General features: G+C 37.5%; 1 long non-coding RNA gene across 13 annotated transcripts in view; it reads left to right on the plus strand.

Moving 5' to 3' along the window:
* The window catches only part of LOC116216748 (uncharacterized), a 161,857-nt gene that overhangs the window by 74,225 nt on the left and 73,814 nt on the right, over positions 1 to 13,818 (plus strand). For 3 of the 13 annotated variants that reach the window (XR_014883870.1, XR_014883869.1, XR_014883873.1), the window contains one exon: positions 12,131 to 12,232. The exons of 9 other annotated variants lie outside the window; for them this stretch is intronic. This is a non-coding gene — a long non-coding RNA (uncharacterized LOC116216748). Of the gene's footprint in view, positions 1 to 1,327; positions 1,718 to 12,130; positions 12,233 to 13,818 lie in introns of those variants that run through there. One more of the 13 variants, XR_014883874.1, reaches the window with a different exon arrangement.

Below are 13,818 nucleotides of genomic sequence, written 5' to 3' on the forward strand. Positions count from 1 at the left end.
GTTTTCACTGAGTCACTGAAGTTATAGGGGTTGTAGTCTCAGCTGATGGGATTCATTATTTTAATTGTGTCAGGAAGCCAGTTCAGTTTCATGGTTCCTCTCATATTACATTTTTGGGTTCTGTTTTGTGAAACTATTTGTGCTTATTATGGCAGTGATTGAGAGTGACCAGGGTAGGACAATGCTGTGGTAGTCACATGCAAACAGAGACCATGAAAGCTGAAGAGATTTACTTGATGAAAAATACCATCAAAATGTCACATGTACATCAGTGATTTGTTAGTTGCTGCACTCATCAAGCAGAGATCAGGGATGTTGCCACATGAGCACTGTGATTAGCGAGACCCAGGATCAGCTTTGTGCCTAGGAGAGTCCATGAACACTGTGTGTGGTGGTCAGTGAGAAACCCTGCAGGCAAGGAGTTGTAGGCCCTTTCTTCTTGCCTGCTTTACCTTTTCTCCTGGCTGGAAGAAGCCTGGGCTTCTCTCCCTCATATAAAGGTCTTTCTTTGCTGCTTTTGAGAAAGTGTGATAGTGTTGATTTTTCTTTAAATATGGTTTAGAATTTGGGGTGAATATAGTGTGATTTGGCTTGAGTGGAAATCCTGGTCTCCATAATTCCTCTGATTGAAGATTGTACCATATACATTCTATACATCTCAGAAAGAGGACTAAAACCTTACAGAAGGGTCTGTTCCCATTGTTGAAACAGGACTTTGCAGTAAAAGGAGGTGGGTCAAGCAGTCTTTCTCTGATTGGAGATGTTTAAGAGAAAGTGCTGGTTCTTGTGGTATTTTGTCTGTTATTCTATTAGCTGCATGGGCAGTGCATGTGCTAAACCCTGGGTGGTCCCTCCCAACATGTCTGTCTGGATGAATATCTGTTTTCTGGGGTGGACTACAAGAGTAGGGTCAAATGACTGGATCTGTTCAAACTGAGGTACTTTGGAGCTTGACTGAGAGCAAGTCCTTTAGACAGGTGGGATACTTCAAAATAAATAATAATAATAAAAAAGGAAACAAACAAACAAAAAACCAGCAAGTACTTAACTAGAATACATCTAATTCTAGACTGCGTACTGTGTTGTTTTTAAGAGAGTGAAATGGGAAACAGTGGTACATGGTACAAAAGGAAATGTGAATAGATTCTTAGACAATTCCTGAAATTTCTGGCATAGAAAACATTTTCAAGTGCCAAGATACGAATAACTACTGGAATGAATATGGTAAATCACTACTGGTTATTGGTGATTCTAGTAAATTGAAGAAATTGAGAACTGCTACAGAGGTCATATTTCTGGTCAGAGATTCAGGAAAATGTACCCATGGTAAATCAGAATATGGTGACAGTCCCTAAAGGGGAAGTGGTTGCTTCTTGCAAGCTGTCTGATTTTTACTTTGTTTTTTACAATCAGCTCCTTCTAGCAATCTTACAAACGCAGAATAAAAGTGTGATTTTCTGTGATCTACTCTTTTTTTTTTTTTTTTTTTCCCATCTCTCCAGATTTAATAGACCTTGTTTTACTTTCATTGCTGATGCTGGATAAAAAACAAAAACAAAAACATAAAAACAACTCACATACATTCATCTTCTATTGCACAAGGGAACTAGGAATATTTCTGCAGCAGAGTCATCACTTGGCTCCAAACGACAACAGAATATTTATTCAGCTTTGGGGCATAATAGAATCTAAAGAGGGACAAGTGATATTTCAGAAGGTAAGACTTCTCTGTCTCCCAAATTTCTGCTTCTAATTAACTGTAATTCAGTGTGAAAGTTCTTTTCATTTCCTTTCCTCTCTTTTTCCTGTAAGTCTGGGAGGATTGTATACTGCACCAGAGCTGAGGAAGAAGCTGTTTGTCATCAGCCTCTGCAGAACGTTGCCATTAGGTCTGATAACATTGGCAAATCTATCACACTTGGCAAATTCCTCCTGTCACCACCGGATACCATTCACCTTGATTTTAATATGTTCTTTTCACTCTACTCTAAATAAACATAACATCAGTTTCAAGATGCTGCTTTTCTTGTTAAGAAAAATGTGACCCAATTACACCTCTGTAGAAATACCTGGAATACCTTTGACAAATACACCTCTGTTTATCAGAGGGTTTACCATCTTTCAATAAAAAATATTTCAAAGCCATAGCAGAAAGTTTAGTTGACCTCACTTACAGAAAGTATTTAGTGAAATGGCAAATTAAAAGGTCCTTTATTGCATGCATCGGGTCTGGGCTTTCTTGTGGTTTTCCAGAGTATTCATTAGCTGGGGAGATAAGATTTACAGAGAAATCTTGGAATTAATGGAAATAATGTTTACTGTGAATGGACTAAAAAGTTAGCACTCTCTGATGAGTTACTGAATTATCTCTACCTTTTTCCTATCTGTATTTTGTTAGGTGATGATTCCAGCTAAGGCGTGCACGTTCATTTCAGACTATGTAGGTGAGAGCTGGTGTTACCGTGATTGGTGAAGAGACAGCCAATAAACTCTTGTGATTACATGCCCCTTGTAATTTACTTATTTTTTCTTGGGAATGAGTTGGGAAAAATTCTCCCACAATTCACTGTGTCAGAAGTATTGGGGCACGTGTTCCCAATGGCAGCAGGGCTGAGGAGACAGGTGAAGGTGTTGCTGCAGGGACCCTACCCCAGATGTAGGCCTCCCTGGGCAGCTGCAGTATGGAAAGCAGCTTTACTATCCAAGGTTTTTTGTGGAACTGAGAGTGCTGGGTATTGCCTGTAGGCTATGTCTCTGAGTCCTACCAGCACAGCTAAGCTGTTTCATCTTTGATTTTGTCTTGCTTTTGGTTTCTAATTCTTGCTGTTAAGCTTCCAGGCCTTGGATGCTTCTTCCAAGTCATGATTGCTTGTAAAGTACTTCCATGGTAACAGTAGATAGGTGCACGGCTTACTCACAGAAGTGACTGTAGAACCAAATTTCTTATGATCTGTGGAAAAAAAATAACTTTTAACAATGATTTCGAGACTTCAGCTTAAAATATAAACTAGATTTTCTGTGGATCTCAAGAAAAGTTTGATTCTTCCACACCTATCATGCCACTTACTTTTTCTGTGTGTTGATCAGAAGCAGAAGTACAATACTGATATAGAAATAAATATTAGAAATAAATGTTTTTCTGAAACTTTTTTTCCCCATCTTAATACAGATAAGGAAGTCATTGACATTTGGAAGTCAACTGTTGCAAAATTTCTAGCAGACGAAGGAGATTAAAATAGAGAAGTTACAGATGAAATACTGTTGTTTGGGTGCTTATACAAGTACAGGGCTTGTAAACATATCTAGTACTAGATAATGTATTTCAGTGCTTAATTTTTGGAAGTTCAGCTGAACCCCCACAAGATTTTCCAAACTGAGAATTCAGCTCATTGCTTGCTTCTAAAAATTTTAGCTATTGAAGACAGTATCTCTTTCTCAAAAATATTTGTGCAGCTACCACTCATCTTCATAATATATGAGTAATTGGAATAATTGCTACTCATGGAGGTATGACAGTATGAAAACTGACTGAATCCGAATTTTATTTTACACTCCATCGCCACAATGATAGCAATAAAAGGTAGTAAGTTTACCATTTTAAACAATGTTAAAATATTGCTGCCAAAATTTCTGTTAGCCAGAGAAAAAGATAGGTGCAATGAAGTGCTAAAGAGCAACAGGTTAACATGCTCTGTTTCTGTCGAACTTTCTAGAAAAACTGCTAATGCAAATTGATTTTATCATTCTTAGTGTAAAATCATAGTGTCTCTAGCATAATGCACAGCAAAGCTGGCAAAAAGGTATTACTAACCTCATGGCAGATACTTCTGCCTTCATTACACATGTAATTAATTTAAGAAAAAGTGAAATGGGATATCCAATGCTGTGAAAATGTTTTAGCTGTTGTGGGATTTTCAGTGACAGCTTATCAATTGTTTCTCAATTCAAATGAGTAGTGTCTTATTTTTTATTCCAAAACACATACTTTTTTGTTGTTCTGAATAATTCTGAACACTACTAAAGTTCCAATTGCTGAACAATTCATAGAGTATCAGTGGTTAACCCTGTGTCAGACTTTGCAGGGCCTTTGTGCTACAGCTATACCCCTTGCAAATGCCATTTACATGCTGGAGGATAGGGCTGTGATGAAGAGTGTGTGCAAATCTCTACTTATGTGTGTCTGGTGTAAACTATTCTTAAATTAGGTCTTTCATAGCAAAAAAAATGGTTATCTAAGAAAGAAGGATAGTGACATAATTTAAAGGTTGTAATAATCACTTATTTCCTCGTAGACTCTGTCTTTGTCTGTCCATACTACTATTTCTGTCCACAAATACTGTGTATTATTAGCTTTTCATCATAGCAAGCGTGTCAAGTGCTTTACTGACACAGAGGTTTGCATAGAAGTCCCATTGTTTAAGAGGTAAAACAGAGAACAAACTAAAATATCCCCCTAAAGGACAGGAATGCAGCAAGAAGTCATTCTTAAGGCAAGAGGAAGAGAAGGAAATAGAATAGAAAAGAAATCTCAATCCAGCTGAAAGATGGAAAGATAAATAAGGAAAAGTTCAAATAAAAGACAAGGAGCCATCATACTAATTCTTGATTGCTTTTTTATTGAGAAGATCTGGTCTGGGAAGAAATTGCTCATGTGTGAGGTTGGTAGCACGATTAGTTCTCAATGACCCACATGCACAACCGGTGATGCCACTGTCTATTTGTGTAAGAAATTGTTTGCTGGCCTTCAGCCTCACCAGATAATTTAGTCTCTTCCAGTGGTCATCATCCCATTTCTTGATGAGTTGCTGTGGGTATTGGAGATAGAGACTCTGACAGGGTAGTAGCAGCCCTCTGTGTCCCTCATGTGGGGAGGAAAAACTAGAGCTGCGTATCTTTGGAATGGGAACTGCTAGGGATCTGCCTTTGGGGAAGGAAGACAGGTCCCAGCTTTGCTGAGTTACATCTTTCCTCATGTCGTATGAAGAATGAGCTCTGAAATTCATGGAATTAAGTAGCCTTTTGTTCTTTGTGGAGAGAACTGAAGGTCAAAGTCATCTATATTCTGCACCTGGATTCTGTGAGATTAAACAATTTTGGTGAATGGAGCTGAATCCCTGGAAAACCTGAGCTGCTGAAACTTTGCTTATCATCCACTGGAATGTTGGTGCTAAAAAACGAGTGGGGAAAAAAAAAAGCTTATTTGTCTTATCTACAGTATATAGCCTCCTTTGCCACAAGTAACAATCCCATTGAAGTTGGCTTGCAGGTTATTATTAATGGCACCTATTCGGAGATGAGTACACTCTGTATTTGTGATGTTTCTATTTCCTCGCTGAGTCCTCTAATTAAACAGCTGTGCAGGGAAGAAGGAAAGAGAGATCACATTTCATTAACATTGGCTTTGACATGCTTGGAGCTACACAGAGAGCTAAAATGGTACATGTCACCAGTTTAGGAGAGGTAGGAGTGAAGTACAGTACTTCTATCTTTTATTCCATCTGGGATATAAAATGATGAGGAACAGATTTAGACACAATCACCTCTTTATCCTTTTCTTATTTGAGTGCAGTTGTGGATCTGTGCCTTTCTACTCTCTTAAAGGTGTGCTTTTGATGTTAGCCAGCACTGCTCGGCAAATAAGCAGTATGTTGATATTGGCACTGTACACAGACTGTTAAACTTTCCATATACAAGGAGCAACACAGGCATTTTCAGCTTAGTCACCGTACTTCCCTTAATGTGAGGGGAGAAATAAAATATGTGATGGTTAAAAATGTTTATTCTCTATCTTGAGTACCTTAGAGATTTCTTCAGATGAAGTATTTCTTATGTAAGTAATGCAATACAAGAGTCAAAGTCCAGCTGTGTAGTCTTTGTCCATGAAACATGGTGTCTTTTGTGTTCTAGATTTTAAGAATTAAAGTGTTGAGAAAATACTGCTATAAATGAGAAAGCAATTTTTTGACTCTTTATCTTCATTAAACATACTTAAACATACTGCACATTGTATTTTCAAGGACAGACTTTTGTGCATATCTCAGATGTGATGTATTATTTTTATATCCATTATTTTATAGAAGCGGAAGTCAAGAGATGGGTGATGTTGTTTGTCTTACTGATCATAAAATGCTTGTACAAGAGGTATTAGTACTTGCTGAATTATCCAAGAAAGTTTACAGGATACATTCTTGCTCCCAGTCCCAGTTTAGTAAACAAACCTGCTTTCATTTTGAGGGGTGTGTATGCGTGTGTAAACAGAAAGGAAATGTTCTGAAGCCTCATGGCTTTGTCTGAGTCACTGCAGTGTACTCTGCAGCAGCAGAAAGCAATTGTTGCAAACAACTCTGGTGAAAGCTTTTAATAGACACTTGGCTGGGTAAGAAAAGAAATGAGCTTTAGATGTCATCTGTGGTAGTGATCAATAATTTGCGCTTTCTGTCTTTTTCTTGTGTTTTGGATGAAACATCAGACACAGTTTCTTATGATACTCCAGTACTTTCACAAGATTAGAGGAGTTAGCTTTAGAGCCCTGGGCAAGTTCCAGTTGGCACAGCACAGACTGACACTGCACTCTCAAATAGGCAAATGATTCCTTCCTCATTCTCTGTTCTATACTTCTCTTCTGTGCAATGCTGTTCCAGAGGTTTCATTGAGAAGTGACATGATCCCTCTGGTACACAGCTTATAAATCACTTTGTAAAATGTGGTGAGTGCCTTGATTCTCTCTGGATTAGAGGTGATCTGCAAATAGCCATGCTCATTAATAATAATAACTCTTCAACTTTTATTATTATTGTTGTTGTTGTTATTATTATTATTTAATTTCACAGCCAGCAGTCACTTTGTGAAATTAGTGTCTTTATAGCCTATTATTTTGCTGTGCCATGTCTGAGCATGGAAGTCATCCAAGTCTGGTGGTGAGCTTTCTCTGTGGACGGCAAACATAGAGTGCAGCAACGAGAGCAATATTAACAGTGGGAGGGCACCAGGGAGCAATAAAATGCATTAGATCTCTATTCCATGATACTATGGTAGTTTTGGTCATTTTGTTATTTAGTGTATTTCCTTTTTTGCTCTTGTAGCTTAAGCATTTTGCTTTTCCATATTCTGTGGGTGATTTATACTCATCTGTCACTAGAAGTATTTTTTCTTTTTAATTTCTCATTGCTGAAAGACAGTCCTTAGGATTATAGTGACCTAATTGTCAGTGTCTAACAACTTTTTTATTTCCTCATGTTAATCTTTCCATATTTCTGGGAATGTCTGCACCACCTGTTCTGAATATTCGGCATCCACTTAGACTCAAAAAATCACAAATTGTTTTTTTAAATGTAGAACATAGCCTTATTTTATAGACTGTGAGTACTGTGATGCTTCTCAAACCATTAGGTCCACCACATAAAATTATACATTTTCAGTGAGATAGGCAGTACTAATCTAAGACATAAATAAAATGTGGGGAATGGTCAGAGGAGACATAAATAGAATGTGAGGAATGATCAGGTGGGGATCTAATCTTTCAGGTTGTGTAGACTTAGTGCACTAAATGCTCCCTGTCTCTAACAGATTAATATTAGCATTGCCAGGAAATGTGTATGTTAAGAAGGAATTGAGTGGATGCTATTACTCTTCAGGGGAAAAAAACTGAAAGATTACCTAAAAAAAAAGGTGATGTGATGGAAGCCTAAAGACACAGATGAAAGGAAGATATAAAAAGATACTGAGAAATGTGTGCTCAAGAAGACTGGGTACAGGAATTAGGAAAATGTAAAAATCTGGAAAATTAATAAGGTTTTATCCATAAAATCATTCTAGTTCACCAAATCTGTCTATCTATTTTCTAGCATCTTTTTCTTCACACTGCTTTCTGTACTAGAATTTGTTGATAACAACTACTAAACTTGGAAGACCACCTACATTGCCATGTCTTCCAGCAGCAGCAGCTTTCCAAGAAATGCATTCACTAATTTATGAACACTAAATAGTAGCCTATTGTATCTGCATGAACACTCCCATTTTCCCTCTAACAAAGCACCTATTTTCAACATATGATTCTCAGTATGGCCATTTTCAACTTTGGCATTTGTAAAAGAAAAATTGTCCACAGAGAGGATAGATGGTCACAAAAAATTAAGCCCTTTTTTTTTTTAAATGGTTGAATACATAGGGATTAATCTGTATAGCTTTATTAATCTGCGTAGCTGTATTAACTGTATCTGAATCAGCTACATGATGGCTTTTTTATAAAAAATATAATTCAGTAGTCTCTGTTTTACGTTTTTCTTCTCCCATGTTTTGCTGCTTGCAGCCAACAGCAGTGTTAGAATTTGTATTATCAATAGGCTTTGTTACAGAGTTCACAGATCCCTAAGAGAAATGGGCTGATCTAAACGGAGTCAATAAACAGGGAAATGTTTCAATGTTCTTTTCAGTGAAGCACTCTCTTTCTCTTAGCATACTTCACTACCACAGTCTGTCAAGTCATTCAGTCAAATATGAAAATCGAGTCTTGACAAAATTCCTACATTACTGTTCCATGAGGAGAGCTGTTAAAATAGTTCCCACAGTTCTTGCTTCTGGCTTTGAATCTTAGGCTCCCAGTTCAGCAGAGCATGGCTGTATTCTTGGAACATGCAGCTGGAAGCAGACAGCAGTGGCATTAAGTTGCTGATAATTACTTTAATCATCAAGGAAAAGCATAAGAAGGATGAATTTTGAAGTAGAACATGGGGTGTATGTTGCTGAAATGTTTTCAAGCAGCATTCAATTAAGATTGCTTTTCTGTTTTCAGAACAAAACAAAATAAAAAATATAAACTCAGAAGTTGTGGAATTTGTATTTTTGTTAAATTATATAACAAAACATAGACAATGCTGGGAAAGGGAGCTTCAGCAGTCTTTCAGGCCTTCCATACCACGTGGTGTTGCCCTAAGGCAACTCCAAGCAGCAGTAAATAAATGAGAGTCCTTGTCAGAAAGAGTTTATAATCTGTGGGCCTTCTCCAGAGCGGATCAAATGCAATCAGAATCTAACCAGGAGCTCAGAAGGATTTGTGAGAGAATGCTAGGCTCAAAATGGTCTGAATTAAAACTGAATGAATGATTGATTTTTTTTCCCCTTTTAGTTCACTGGCAGCTAAAAGAAGAAAGAGAAGTAATTTCATACAGGTTTATACTACTCTCTGGGTATGTGGGCAAGAGAAATTTTGAGCTATTTTTACAGCTGGTATAAACCTGTCAAATAATAGCCAAACACAGGAATCCTCAATTTTTTTTAAGGCAAATAGAAGGTTAAAAAATATCTCCTGATCAAACAAACAAAACTGAAGGACATATAAAAAAGCATATTTTATTGAAAAAAATCAGAGTGCTTATCTTATAAAAGTGTTGAAGTGGAATAGTTTGACTTTGGAAATTTTTTTTTTTTTTTTTGCTATTCTTTCCCCCCACCTCCAACAAGTGCAAATCGTGCAATGTAGCAAGAGTGGCATAATCAGAAAGCTTTACACCGTCTCTGCATCTGATGTTTGCAGTGAAGGAATTTAGAAAAACCACTTTCTTAAGAAATTGAATGACCTCGAAATTACTGATCTAAAACTCATTGTTTGTTTGTTTGTTTGTTTTTGGAATTGTTTTCTCACCATTTGTTTGGGTGTTTATCTCTTTCTTCCTATCTACTTTTTGATGTTGGAGAACCAGTTTGTGACTCACACACCCTGTTCCTTTTTCTGTTGCCAGCTTTTGCCTCATCTGATATATTTGTCTTCTCCACTATTTCCTGTGTTCCCGTTGTTTTGGTCTCAGCATTGCACATTTGTTGTCTTACCCATGTCTTACCCATCCTTGACCTATGATCATCACCATTCACACTTGCTTTCTGATGTGACATACAACTCTCACATTTCCTGCTATTCTTGTGCCCTTCCTCCCAGCAGCTGTATTGCTCTAGTCCCATCATCCCAGCTGAGAGACCTGAAAGGCAGCTGAAGCAGGGTGACACTTGCCCTGCAGGATGTGTCCTGCCTCTTTTTTCTTTTAAAAGAAGTTATACATTACTGTTAGCGCTGCCAGAACTGAGGTGTGTCTCTCGTATTTATTAGGACATTATTTGTGGGGAGTGTGGGTGAGAAAAGAAAAGCAGTTTTCAGTTTAAAATTTGCATTGCTCTGACATCCTGACTCATCTTGCAGGATGGTAGTCGCTGTCACTGTCTCTTTTCACCCCAGAGTCATTTCTGACTGTGATTTGACTTACTGAATTCAGTTAATTGTGGACCCATTCACATTCCCCATATGTTCCATGAATACATGAATATATCTTCATTTTAGTATTTGGTATTGAAAATACCACGTATTGCTTTGTATAATCAGTATTAGCAGTACACTCTGGTTTATTTACTTACATATAAATTATGTCAAGTCTTCCAAGAGCAGATGACCTCAACAGCTGCAGTTGCTGTACCGTGAGAAGATTAAAGCACTTTAATGTGGGCTATTGTCTATTGTCTGTGTTCTAATGAGTGTATGTATTTGTTGCAGCACTTAATATTACAGGACTGGGGGGGTTGTAAGATCATTCTAAATATCCAGTTCTTGTACCACACAGTTGTTCACTCATTCCCACCTTCCCAGTGGGAACGGGGGGAGAACTGGGGAAAAAGAAAAAAAAAAAAAAGTAGAACTCATGGGTTAAGATAAAACTATTTGCTAAAAGGGAAATGTTATATATGTATATATAAGAGTGTACATAACAAGTGATGCACAAACAATTGCGCACCACTCCCTTACCGATGCCCAGCTAGCCTCCCAAGCTACAGGAGAGAGCAGAGATTGAAATGGTGCAGATGGGCTGTTTGTGTCTAGGCAGATATCCATGTGGTTACCCAGGAGAAATACAGGAAAAGCAACTGCAAGTATGACTTTTTAAGTTCAAGAAGCACCTCTCTCCTCTAATCACCCTTTGCCCATCTAATCATCATTTATCTCTATATAGGTTGTGCTCCGGTCATTCCCATGAGGGACCTGATATTGCACCCTGAAGAGAAATAATACTTCTTGCACTCATTTCAAAAAGAGCATTTAGACATTTTGATTTCTCTGCCTAGACATAGGCACAAATACTTGCAGATGTATAACTCTCTGTGAATTATAGGCCCTTTCTAAATTTGTCCCTGACTCTGTATTATCGCTTGATGAGCTTCTATTTGAGCAGCCAACTGTGGGGCATTTTGTGAGGTGGTTAGTTAGTTTGTTAAGTATGATCTTTCCTACCTTACTATTGCAAAGTAATTTGATGCAGTGTGTGACTTTAGAAGACAATTAACAGACCTAAACTTTTTGGTCCTACTCTCCAAATTGAGCTATAATAAAGAGCACGCAACCCTCAAAATATTTTCTTTCCAACGTACATATAAAGCCACTAGAGTATTTTAACATTTTACCTCTAGCTTTAGCCAGTATTAAATGAAATATATCTTGGCCACTACAGAGCCAACAGGAAAAGGCTTAGTTTACACTTCAAAAAAAAGTTGGAAAGTAACATTTTGGAAACTGGTCTTTGTAACATGAACACATCAAACACATTTCACAACATTAAGACTGCTATCACTGGAAAATGTTAGCTTAACAGATGTGTTTATTTAGGTGATTTTCAACATAGTTCATGAATTTAGATCGCAAATCCAAGAAGAGTGGTACAGATAATATTTTGCTTTTGTTTAGTTTATTTTGACATTTCTCATCTCTAATTAGTGGTGAATCAGTTCAGAACAGGAACTCATGGAAAGCTAAAGGAAAATCTTTGACTAATGCATTTCTTTTCTTCTTTTTTTTTCTGGTTATCTTGAATGCTTATAGGCATTGTGGTAGCTGCTCTCTTTAATCCAGCCTCTTTTCTTATTCTAGGTACAGAACTGGCTTAATGCTGGCATATAGTCCAGTAGTTTCAAGAACCTTGCAATTTTTTTTTCTAGGAATCAGGATTTTTATATTTATTTTTCTTGTCTTTCTGCTGGTTAGAATTTGACTAAGTTAAAAAAAAATCTTAGAGAAAAAAATATTCATGCTTTTTTTGGATAGTGACAGTAAGGACTTAAGAAAGGCTATTTCATGATAATGCACTCTTTTGTGCAGGACACTGGCCCCATTGCACTAATGAAATTTATGAGCCTCCACGCACACATCCGGTCTCCTCCTAACCTAGATTTGTGACAAGGCAAAAAACCATGAGGAGCAGTGAGTATTGCCCAGTCTATTAATCTGAGATATGGGAAATCTTCATCCTGATAAGAGCCATCATAGTCATTGTCTGTGCCTAATATTTCACTTCTGTATTCTCTGAATAAGGCATTCTTGGCAATTGGCATTTCTTAGCTAGTGTGGCTAGAAGCTGTAAACCCTGGACTTTTCACAACAAGATATGTGAAGGGACTCTGAGGAGCCTTAATTAAGCATTTTCCAATAACTCCAGGGAAAGAGCTGGTTTAATTTTCCTTGTTCAAATATGCTAAAACATGGGATAAACATAATTGTTCCCTGGGGTAATCGGGAGAGGAGAAAAGACAGGGATGGGGTTACATGAATACCCTCCCCCAATACTGTTTTTATGGTGTTCATTGTTTCCTTCCATTTTTTACCCTGTAAATCTGCAGCTAAATTGCTTGTGGTCAGCTATTATCACTGATTGTCATCACAGACCCAGAGAAAGACAACTACAGAGGAAATGGAATTAGACCCAAACAGAGTTAAAAAAACAGTATAAACTTATGTTTGTTCCTCCAAGGTGCCTGGAAGCAAAGTAGTAATATCCATTATGCTCTACACTCATTATGTCACCGTCTTTTGAAGCCAGGCTTTTTTTATGTTTGAGGCTGAAGGTAACGAGGATAATTGAAATAGCTTTTAATTATTTGCAAGCCAAAGCTAAGTTAGCAACTCTAGAATTAAAACAAAGAAACTTGGTAAGTACTGAAAGACTCTGCACAGCCTGCAGTTTTTCTTACAGCTTTACTCCAGTGATTTGTTGTCTCCATCCGGTAAAAAGCCAGACTACCGTGGCTCTTGCAAAGTCTGCTTTACAGGGGCTGTAATTTGATAATGAATATGCTGCATGCTAAAACTTGAAACTGGGTCCTACAGGCCGCAATGCGGGTTTCTTCTTCCTCTTTCCTTTCCAGAAAGTTGTGAAAAATTTTCCAGGCAATGTGTATCATCTGAAGTCGTCTGAAAATTACCTTAGATTCTCAAATGTGAGCTAATGTGCAAGTTGAAAGGCAAAGCTTACTTCAAAGCAGGTGTTAAATCCTTTGCTAAAGCAGAGATTCAAGAGTGTATTGTAGCAGAATATCTTTCTCAATTCTAGAGAACTAAACTTGTGCAGAACTCTTGCAAGCTGTAAAAAGTTCCCCAAATAACTACAGAGACATCAAAATGTCATCAGATTATTATACTCCAAATTATAAATGGGTAATGTGATGCAAGAATTGTCTGTCTCTGACCAGAGATAGACCAGTATTTCCTAGTAATTATGTTGAGCTATAAACTACACTTAAATTAAGCTTGTTCTCAACTTAAGTTTTTAAGTCATTAAATCAGCCACTCCACAAGCACAGTGTTATCCCTTCCTCACAGAAAAATAGCTTTTTGTCCTTTATTTTTATTTATTTATTTATTTTCCCTGCCCATCTGCAGGATCATGACTTTCTTCCACTTCAGCTGTTGTGCTGACTAGAGCTGAAAGTGAGAATGCTTGCTCTGTGGATTACCATACAGAATGGCTGCCCAATGCCTGCAGCCCCAAACCCGTTCTCCTAGGTGATCCT

The sequence above is a fragment of the Meleagris gallopavo genome, chromosome 6, assembly GCF_905368555.1.
Source record: "Meleagris gallopavo chromosome 6, MGAL_WU_HG_1.1, whole genome shotgun sequence".
Classification (NCBI taxonomy): Eukaryota; Metazoa; Chordata; class Aves; order Galliformes; family Phasianidae; genus Meleagris; species Meleagris gallopavo.